Genomic DNA, 11,423 nt, shown 5'->3' on the forward strand with positions numbered 1-11,423 from the left:
CTGAACCAAACATAAACTACGCCATCGCAGTCAAAGGTCAACTTTCAACCCCACATTACCGTCTCAAAATGGCCGACCTCTGCCTGGCCTCTTTACCTTTAATCACAACCGCAGGGAAAACCATTACACGACTCTCGGCTCCGAAATATCTCTAATACGTCTGTAATTGTGTGAAACCGTTCAAACAGACCGATAGGTTTGTGAAAGAATGGAATGCGGTATATTTTCATCATTTGCTCAATTTTGCCTCCGACTCTTGTGGTCGTTCGTGCCTTAATGCGCAACAATCTCTCTTTCTTAAGTCTATTTTGGGATATTTTTTGAAATGGAGGGCCATATATCAGTGTGAGGTAGCAATGCTTATTTGGCAGTGACTCCCGCTGTCTGTGTGTACGGTGTTTAGCCCCCCTGCAGGACCCTATGACTCCCAAACATATTTCAAAGGGATTTACAGACTCGATAACAACCCTCTGTCATGTTACACTGAAAACCAAATACGAAAAGTGACTCAAAGGCTCGCCAATGCTGTTGTTTTAACGGTGCATTCCACCTCTGTGTTTTCAGAACAAACATCTTTACAGGTTCTCATGCTATTTAGGTGGGGGAATAGGAAAACACATTATATGCTTTCAGCCGGGTTTGTTCAAATGCCATTTTGTTGAGTTGTATTACCAAGTTCACAGAAAATCTGAGTGCTTCAGAAGGACTTTCCAGAGCTTTGGCCCCCACCAAAAGCAAACAGTCCAAACTGATCCCGTTGTTCCTTAAACAAGTGTGATTTATCATTTTAAATGTTTCCATTTTTCGAGCAGGTTGGCCTTGTGGATGCCTCGGTCACCTTGGCCACGGCATTGATGACATGTCACATCTTTGCTCATCACTCGAAGAAAAGCAATAGCTCCGGAAATGCAGAAAGGAAACATTGAGTGTGTGTGAGATGTCTGAGCTGTTAAACTCCTCTGCAGTGGGCCAGAAGGACCATCTGCGTCAGATCAAAGCCAGATCCTGTGTGTTCTTCTCCACTGTTTCCCTAAACCTGGCACACACACACACCAACCACCAGACGGACACGGGCGCTTTTTGAACCCATGCAGTGGGGATTGGATAACAGAGATGCATGTTTGTAGGGACACCGGAAAAGAGGATAAAGCAGAAGAGGACTGGAGTAGTAAACTATGCCTGTGGTCGGAGGTTTACAAAAGAGACTCAGTAAGCAGGTGTGTGCTTCAACCAGTGGATGGATGGTCTGAGTTTCGACCGTTTACAGCACACTTTCACAAGCGAGACGGGCTTTGATTAAGACGGGCTGCACGCTCCACCAAACAGAGCTGTGTAATGTCCGGCTTTATCAAACAAAGAGCTTCCTCACTATTCTGTATTTGGACATCTCTATCAGTTAGCAGAGCACTCACTAACCAACTTCAGCCCAAAAAAGTAGTGGTTAAAAAATAGAAAGTCGGTGAAAGTAAAAAAAAAGAACGGCTGCTGTAATTACACATAATAATACTATTTAAAAGAGTGATATCTTTTAGATGAACTACTGTATATAAATATCAAATGAAATATTGAAAGCAGCATTTATCTGACATAAATCAATGAGGATATCAATTAGAATGACAGGATTAAAAAGAATAATAATTAAACAAGAAAAACACTCCAATTTAATGGTTGAAAAGATTTTGAAAAGTAGCATTTAGGCCCAAAACTACAAAATGCCAAATGCCTCAGGGTCAGGGACTATGTGTTATTTAAATAATCGTTTTTTGAACAGCTTAATACATATGAACCGTCCAAAAATACCAATTCACTGCTACTCATAAATTACTGAAACTATAATTTTTTCCTAAGGACTTTTATCTTCAACAAAGAGTTAAGTCACGAACTAAACCAGCCCAATCTGAGATGAATCATAACATTACAAACTTTGATTTGAAGAAAAAACATATGAAAGACAAACGCACCAGATGTGTTTGTTTTATGAAATAAACTACAATCTCATGAAGCACTTTGACTGCTGTATAAAAACAGTAACACTTTAGTATAGGGACCAGTTCTCACTATTAACTAGTTCCTTATTGGGATGCCTATTATTAACATATTGGCTGTTTATTAGTACTTATAAAATAAATATTCTCCATGACCACATTCTACATCCCTAATCCTAACACAATACCTAAATTTAACAACAACCTTACTAACTATTAATAAGCAGCAAATTAGGAGTTTGAGGCAAAAGTCATAGTTAATGGTTTGTTAATAGCAAGAATTGGACCTTAAAATAAAGCGTGACACAATGAGTAATTAATTAATGATTATAAATCACTGAAATGATTATGTTTCTTTTTTTAATAGGCTGAAAAAAAATAATAAATGCATTAATATATTAAAATAAACAGCTGATGTAGTATTTTGACATGCTACACTGCTACTTGTTGGCAAAAGTGAATAGTCAGGCTACTAAAAAATCAAATTTATAATACAGCTCCTATTAGTCACTGACTCTCCAACTCTGCCACATATACACAAACACTTCTAGGTGATGCAGAAGCAGAAACTAAAAGAAGTTGTATAAACATTTTTTATTCACAACAGTGAGCTTTTCAGTTTAATTAACTTTCCACCACACCAGGCTGAGACAAACTATGGAAACTAAGATCTGCTCTGATAATTTCAGGGTGGCAACCACAAGGGTGAGCAGATAAAGATCTGTCCACTGCTTTTCAGAGTACATTTCACAGACTGCCGGGTGGGATTTCTTTTCATTGAGAAGAAGCAAGCATGAATCCATGACTAATCATAAAATTTCTTTAAACTGCAGCAGTAATAATGTGAAAGCTGGTTATGAGGAAACGGCAGACGCCAGAGCTGTTCATGGTACATTTTTTTATCAAGTTTAGATTAAAAGTACGGTTCACCAACCACCCACTGCAGGAATGATTGTGCAATGTATGAGTTGTAGTTAATGGCTACAGGGAGACCCCACAGAATTTATAGGCTTTCAGAATACTTCATTCTGCGTCTTTGACACTATCCCCTCTAGGGGGCAGTTATGTAAAATCTCATTTAACTTCTCTCGCTGCAGGGTCCTCTTGAAATCTTTTCCCCTTCATCTTTTAAATAAAGCCCAGACAAGCAAAACTTTGATGCCACGGCTCAATTTTTTCATATCCCATGATTCTGTCAAGCAGAGAAGAGGAAAGCAAAGAAAAGCAAAGAATTAATTCAGTGCAATTGAATTCCTGGTTCATGATACTGTTTCTGCATAGTCATTTCTATATGCAATCAGGACAGAGCAAAGCATGATGGGTAAAGACTAATGTCAGTTCCCTGTCAGCCCCTTCTGAAAATCTGAGGTGTAATGATCCAAAGGAGTCTCAAAGTGTTGGACAACAAAGTTCATTTGTTCTCTTATTCTTATTCAAATTTGCCTTATTGATGATGCACTTTATTTATACATTAATTTTTGACTACTTTTACTATTTCCCCGCCAGCATTTTATTTTCTAAAGTTGCCAGCCCTCACCAGCATTTCTGATCATTTACACAAAAATGGCCCCCAGAATATTTTGTTGTATGAATATCTGAACATGCAATATGCCAAAACATAGAACAGTGCCTCTGCTTCAAAAAAAAAAGTTTTATTCTCGCTTCATGCAATCTTTTCTTTTTTTTCAGCAATTCAATGTTGAAAAACAATTTCATGAAAAAGCAATATTTTGAATAAAAAGCTGCAAAAATCACATTTTTGTAAAACACTACTACATCTGGATCAGATTCAGAACGATCATCAAAACACTGATGGAATGGAATAGATTGCTTCTATCAACACATCCAAAAGCTTGCACTGTCCTATACTTCCTGGATCGACATTTACTGTGAGGAAACATCTAATTTTTAGAGAGAGAGAGAGAGAGAGAGAGAGAGAGAGAGAGAGAGAGAGAGTTAATCGATTTTTTTTTTTTTTTTCTAGAGAGAGAGAGAGAGAGAACATGAGCACGAAGGTCCACAGCTAACCCCACTTAACCAATTTGCCAAAGCTTAAAATTGTTAAAGATTTTCATGATAGTGTGGTATATTTTTTTTATTATTATCATTACAGTATAATGAAAACATTATTGAGCAAAATAGTAAAAACTTTAAAAGATATGATTTGAAACTCATTTATTGATATAAAAAAAATAGTTTAAATAAAAATCACTTTACAATGTACTGTAATTTTAAATACTGATACTTTGTTAAATTGCTTGTTTTCTGCTTTAGACGAAGGCATCTGCTAATAACAAATAAAAATTATGTAATTGTTTTTTTCATTGTTCATTTAACATTTGATACTAATTAAGAGGATGACAAAAATAGAACCACTGGCTTATAGCATTTACCCAGTCAAGCAGAATCCACCTCCGTCCTGCACGAACGTAAACTCTGGAACGAATTATCTGCTGCCCAGTAATCTACTTCCAACTATCCTTTCCGTTATAAAGCTACCAAACTATGTGCTGAACAAGCTCTGTGGTTTTATACTGTTTCTATATGTCTCCGGTTGACCAACACATCAGCGTAACACCTGTACAACAGCTCTGAATAAACAGTCCCAGAATGGTTGTTTTAGACTTTGCACCATTAAACCATGTACTTAATTCTTCTAAAAGTTTGGCAAGCAGAATGACACGGAATGTGAATGAGCATTTGTCAGGGTTAAATGCACAGGTCTGGCTCCAAAGAAAACAAATGCACAGCAAGGTGAATCTACTCACAGCATTATTGAGGAGGGGAAATATCCGTGTCTGCATATTTCACCTCAGAAATCCTCTGAGCCTGGGCGTCTACCCAAAAATCTCATGAAGACATGGCACAAACTAACTCTACACACGGGTCGGGCACTGACACGACCATCCGTCCATCATAAGAGCTTAAATCTGTTATTTAATACATCCATTCTGAGTTATTGTGTAGTCATTCTCGACTAAATATTAAATATGAAGACTAATATCAATTTAAAAATAATTTTCCGGAATACGGTAACTGAGCCCTTATATACAAATACAATATAACCCAACGGAGCTCAATGGCATGGATCCGATCCGGGCTTTCCAAAGGAAAATCCTTTAATGAAATTCTGAGGTAAGCTGTACTGCACTACATCATACTGTCAATTACATAATTTAACCACAGAAACCACCACCAACATCGTATTTGCTCCATCCACAAGTCGTTTAACAAATACTGTTTTCTTTGAAAAAGTGACTCAATGGTCAGAAGTCAGGCATAAAAATAAATGGTGTGGTCACATGTAATCAATTAGATCTCATAAAAGGCAGTGATAGGTGCTCAGGGCCTGTCAAAGACCATGGGGTTAAAAGAAGCAAAACCCAACAGGAAAACCCCAAATCTTGCGGCCTGCCAGCGGCAGGACAGGATTATGGAAGGTTTGGTTACTCTTTGGCTTGTCTTTCCCATTTCATCAACTAACCTTGTCAATTCTCTCTCTTCTACTTGATCTCACACTTTCCGTTGGAATTTCCATTTGCTAATCTGACACATTACTACTGAGTTCCCCAGGCTTGACCGCCAGTACTTTTCCCCGCCTCATCTTGAGCGAAACCGTCGCAGATGTAGTTCGTGCCACACTTTCAATCACTGGAATGCCAAGTAACTGAGCATACTGTATACGCTGGATGAATAAATATGTACAGTTCGGTCTGAGCTGTTTTCTGTGTATTTGTAATGTTTCAGCTGCAGTTTTGTGAAGCTGACAGGGAGAGTGCTCTCTGAGGAGGTGGTCGGTCTTAAACAGGAAATGCTAGTGCATGGCAGCTGTATTTGACATGGATGAATCACAGAACTGTGTAGAGGAAAGGGGTTACTTCTGTTTGTCCAGCTCTACTCGTTGTTATGAAATATTTCATTACTGGTATGATATTTGTATATGTAGGTTGACTTTATGTATACCTAACGGCAATAAAAGTGCAGTAATTTTTTACTGTAAATTTTTATAATGGAAAAAAAGTCATAAAATCTCAAACAAAACCAAGCAAAACAGAGTCTTTTGTTATATTCAGTGCAATTTGATGTCCATATTACTTTCAAGTTACAATTATGAACATAGGATGACAGTAATTTTACGTAGTGAGCTTTAGTTACAGTAGCCTATTAGATGAAAAGAAAGCAACCTCCCGTATTATAGGACTACTAACTAGATAAATAAAATAAATAAATGGACATACAATGTTGATTTTAGAGTTTCGATTATTTCATCATTCTACCTGTAGCTACTTATCTTAAAGCTTCTGCTAAGAAATAAAAACGATGACTAATGTAACAATCAGTTAAGCAACATGACAAACATTGCGACAATACTATATTATTAACACTGAATTATTACTTCAATACTATTAGTTCAAGAATTATTACTTCAATCATTTATTTTTACTGCAATCGATTCCCCTGACCGCTTCACTAACTATAGCTATAAAGTTTGTTAGCTTGTTTTTTTTTAACAATGTTTGGAGAAAATCCAATTTTACCTGCATATGTAAGGTCACTCGCTGTCCGGGACCGGGACTGTGCAGTATCTCATCTATTATTTGTCTGTATTGTTTGTGTTTGTCTGTCTTCTATGGGGGATGAAAGCACCATGTCTTGTTAAACGTGAGGTATGCTTGTCATTTCTGTCGTAGGTGTTTAAAAATTTTGGTTCACTGTCTGATAGGCCTCCACGTGTCTCCTGTATGACTGAATGTTTAGTTTGGTTCATACACATCCTCGAAACATCTACTTCAATGTTTCCCGTCTCAAATATAATCCAGGTGCTGTGCCAGACCAGGAGAGCACAACAACCCTGCACTCAATCACCAACATTACCACCTCCTCACAGACACACACTCACACACACAGCTGCAGATGGGGCAGGGGGTGGAGGCTCGAAGATAAAACATTTAGTGTTTATTATGAGAAGAGAGATGGAGAGCGGGAGAGAGGGAAAAGACGAGAGGGCAAGATAAAAGATGTGAGGACTGACAGCAGAAGAGAAAACACTCAGTTTGCAGTATTAGAACATATAGTGAATGAGCAAAGGTGAATAAGACATAAATATACAGTAGTGACCCAAAGTCTGGAATCACTGAAAGTGCTTTTAATTTGTATTTTTCTCATTTTAAACAAATTTATTTTTAGATTTTATTATAGATTCCTTATATATATACAATTTATATATATATATATATATATATATATATATATATATATATATATTATATATATAATATATATATGATTACAAGGTTCATTGAAATGTAAAAAAATATATATATATTTTAAAACTACAAAGCATTATTAAAAGTTTATTAGTAAAACATTTACACTGTGATCAAAAGTTTGGATTTAGTAAGATTTTATTTTAAAAAAAGACTACTTTTCATCAAGGATGCATTAAATTAATTTTATTTTAATCCTTTTAAATACAATTTAATTTAATTAAGATTATAATGTTAAAAAAAATGTGCTTTTAAAGTTTCTATTCATCAAAGAATCTAGACAAATGCATTATTTTTTGATTTCATGACTTCCACAAAAATATGAAAAAAAATTTACCTACTAAACTGGATGCTTCAAGTGTTTTCAACACTGATAATAAGAAATATTTCTTGAGCACCAAATCAGCATATTCGAATGATTTCTTAAGGATCATGTGACACTGAAGACAGAGTAATGGCTGCTGAAAATTCAGCTTTGCAATCAGAGGAATAAACGACATTTTAAAATATATTCAAATAGAAAATAGTCATTTTCATTTACAACAATATTTCCCAATATTGCTGTTTTTACTGTGTTTTTGATCAAATAAATGCACCATTGGGGAGTGTAAGAAACTAATAAAATAAAATAAAAAAAACTTTCGACTGCCAGTGTATATTAAAAGTTTATTTTAATATTTAAATTGGCATCAAAAGCATCAAGCTACATGCCGTTTGTACACAACCTGATCATGCAATGCAGCATAATTTGAGAATGTGGAGTTCACGTGGTCATGGTCAGTTTGTTTACAATATTTCAAAACCAAAACTCAATCAAAATCAATTCAAACTCAAAATGTAAAACGTTTCAAAATTGTGTTTATTTTCAGGTCTAAATTAGATTTTTATTCCCAGATGTTCAATGTGGTCTTAGACTTTGGACCCCACTGTATATATACTGTATATATATATATATATATGTGTGTGTGTGAGTGTGTGTGTGAGAGACCAATCTGGGAAAAGAAAAGAAAAGAAAAGAAAAGAAAAGAAAAGAAAAGAAAAGAAAAGAAAAGAAAAGAAAAGAAAAGAAAAGAAAAGAAAAGAAAAAAAGAAAATAAAAGAAAAGAAAAGAACAATCTGTGAAGTGTCTGTCGAGAGACAGATGGTGTAAAACAATGTCTTATTTCTGACCTCTGACCCCTAAGCCTCTTCTGTACCCTATACTGACGTGAATCCCTTATTATAACACTCCTGTACTCAATTGAGCTTTTGACCTTAGCAGGTCTGTGATCTTTCAACGTGCACATGCATCTTTACACATGCTCGAACAATAATAAAAACTATAATTCATCTCACTCCATAACCAAATAGCACAGTGATGACGTACAGGTTAATCTTGATCAACAGGCCACTGAGCAAGTGCTTACAGAGGAAATGACGCTCAAGTTGATAGACCTTCTAACAACTACCAGATTTCATACAGCAGACCCAGACTTCAATTAAACAGTCACTGTTATATTAAATCATGTTACCCATTTTGTTTTCCTGCTTTCTGATGCATTTTGCATCCTTGATGTCTACGTCCTACTTTGGTTAAACATGAAAGAACATGCTGGTTGACAGACTTTGACAATTAGATTTTATTGGTTAACATCATGTAGAGTAGTAGCAAACCAGCCTAAACCTAAATTCATTCTGGTCTAAGATGGTCTTCTCAGTGGAGATGTTACTGTGTTTTTCCCCTCATTCTCCTGCTTCTTTGTGCGCATTAAAACAAATGTAGAGTTTGTCGCCCCTCTGTGGCCAAATATAACACTTACCAGCTAGCAGAAAGTTTGCGTACAACAAACTGGCACAGCTTCTTTGTGATTTTTAAACGTCTTTGATAAGAAGAGACCAGCTAGTCAAATTTATCCTGATTGGCATAACGCAGCAAGCATAAATACAACATTTTCCAGCAAGGTCTGAGGATAAACATACTAGATTTACTAACTAGTTTTGCCAGAAAGCATTTTGGATGTAGGGTTATAGGGGCATGAATGTTTCCCCTCTAACTTGCGTAGCTGCTCAGATTGCTTACATCACTGTTTTGGCTGTAGCTTGCACAGTAGGGGATCATGGGATGGTGAGAACGTGGCTACATCATGCCTGCTTAAATCCATCTCTCTTTCTCTCGCTCATTCTTCAACACAAACAGTTAGAGTAAAGCACACCACACTCGTTACCTCAAGCCCTGTTGCCTGAGAGGGGATATAAACAGACAAAATAGGGACTGTTTGGACTGAAATAAGATGAGCGAGAATCATATTCGGTGCTGCTACGTCGAGTTCCAAGTTCCCCAGCGCTGCTCCGCTTGGATCATCTATTAAACCCACTAAAGCTGGAAAAACAGAGAGATGTTGATGTTGGAGAGCGAGGAAGAGAGCAGAGTGTGCAGGTGTAGCATTATGTCAGAAATACAGAAAAAATGAGGGAAGCAGAAGCATGTGATTGAGATGAGATTCTTTTTCCCACAATTACTCATTCACACATTCTCAAGTCAAACACACACATACACACTCCTTTTCCACATTTGAGACACACACACCCGAATCCCTCCATTTTTTACTGTCAAATATGATCCTTCCACTGTTGCAAGTTTCAAGAAATGTAACTACCCTCCAAACATTTGGAAACACACTAGGATTTATAGTGAGGTTATGGACAATATCAGCATTTATCTTCATAATTTATTGATGCAAATGCATTAAATCTAAAGTGCAATTCCTATTTGAAAAAAACAATGATTTTCATTCTGACTGCATAATAATGGCAATGTTTACAAGTCATATACCGCAGCTTTGGCAGCTTATTGTAGACCGTTATAGATTGATTGTCAAAGTTAATAAAAAACAGACCATTTAAAACATTTTAGAAATGTATTAATACTGCAGCTATTTTCTTATGTTCTGAATTAATTCTAACTCGTTTTCATAGTTTTTGTTGTCTCATCAATGCTTTGCAATGCAAAGGATTCATGCAAATATTGTCCAAAAACCCTTTGCCAAGTATAAACAAACTTTTAGAAGGCACCATAAGTTCATTAAAATGTGCCTTTTTACAGTGGGTTATTTAAACATCATCGATCTTAGCAATTTTTAAATGTCTTGTACATATCGTTATCGAAAATTCTGATTCTAGACCCTGCTTGGTCACTTCTAGAGCCCTGTACTGCTTCCCTGCTGAAAAAAAAAGAGTTTAGAACAGTTGTGCTACTGTATTTAAAAAGTCTTATGGAGATGCCAGCATCTAAAATCTAATATACATATGGTGCTACATTAGTCTCATTTGGATAGTGTCCCACCTGATGTGGTCTAGAACTATCTCTAAAATCACTATTGTGTGAAGCACAGTGTCTTGACCTTTTCCTGTAAATATGAGCTCAATCATGAAATTAGTTAGAGCAGGAACAGGATCTCACTGCATAGTTTCACTTATAAAACATAGACCACCTGAAGAACATTCCTCCCACTTCTTTACTCCAGACCTCCCTGCTTTCAGGAAAAGCAGTGCAGTTCTGCATGGTCACCTGTACATATTCCATCTGCAGATAAGATCATCTTCCAATGATGTAAACACATGCTCACACTGAAGGTAGTTGCTTTGGCTTCAGAGTCCCATGCAAGCTGATGAGCTCCTGGCAGCATCTTCTCAGTACAGAAGCCAAGGGACAATCAGCAGAACAGACCATGAAACAGAGCGGAGATTCCTGAGGCCCCCCACACATTCACTGACACAATGTGTCACAGGTTCATGAACTCATTGACTGGCTGGTATTGGATGAGGATTTTTTAGGAGAGCCAGAGTTAACATGTTCATTTCAGAGATTAAATAAATATGTAATGCAACAACTTAACACATTTATCAATTATTACTCTTTCGAAACACTCTATTTTATATGCTGCTGAAAGATCTAGTACTCATTTTTATGTGCAATTTTCAGTAAAAGAAAAAAAAAATTGTTAGATCAGTAATTGTGATAAGTGCTATACAAATGAATAAATGTGAATTGTTTACATGGAAAATGTTTACAATGGATATAAAAAGACACTGTCAACTACAACCCCAATTCCAGAGAAGTTCGGACGTTTTGTAAAAATGCAGTAATAAAATCAAGAATCTGTGATTTGTTCAGTCTCTTTAACTTTTATTT

The sequence above is a fragment of the Cyprinus carpio genome, chromosome B13, assembly GCF_018340385.1.
Source record: "Cyprinus carpio isolate SPL01 chromosome B13, ASM1834038v1, whole genome shotgun sequence".
NCBI lineage: Eukaryota > Metazoa > Chordata > Actinopteri > Cypriniformes > Cyprinidae > Cyprinus > Cyprinus carpio.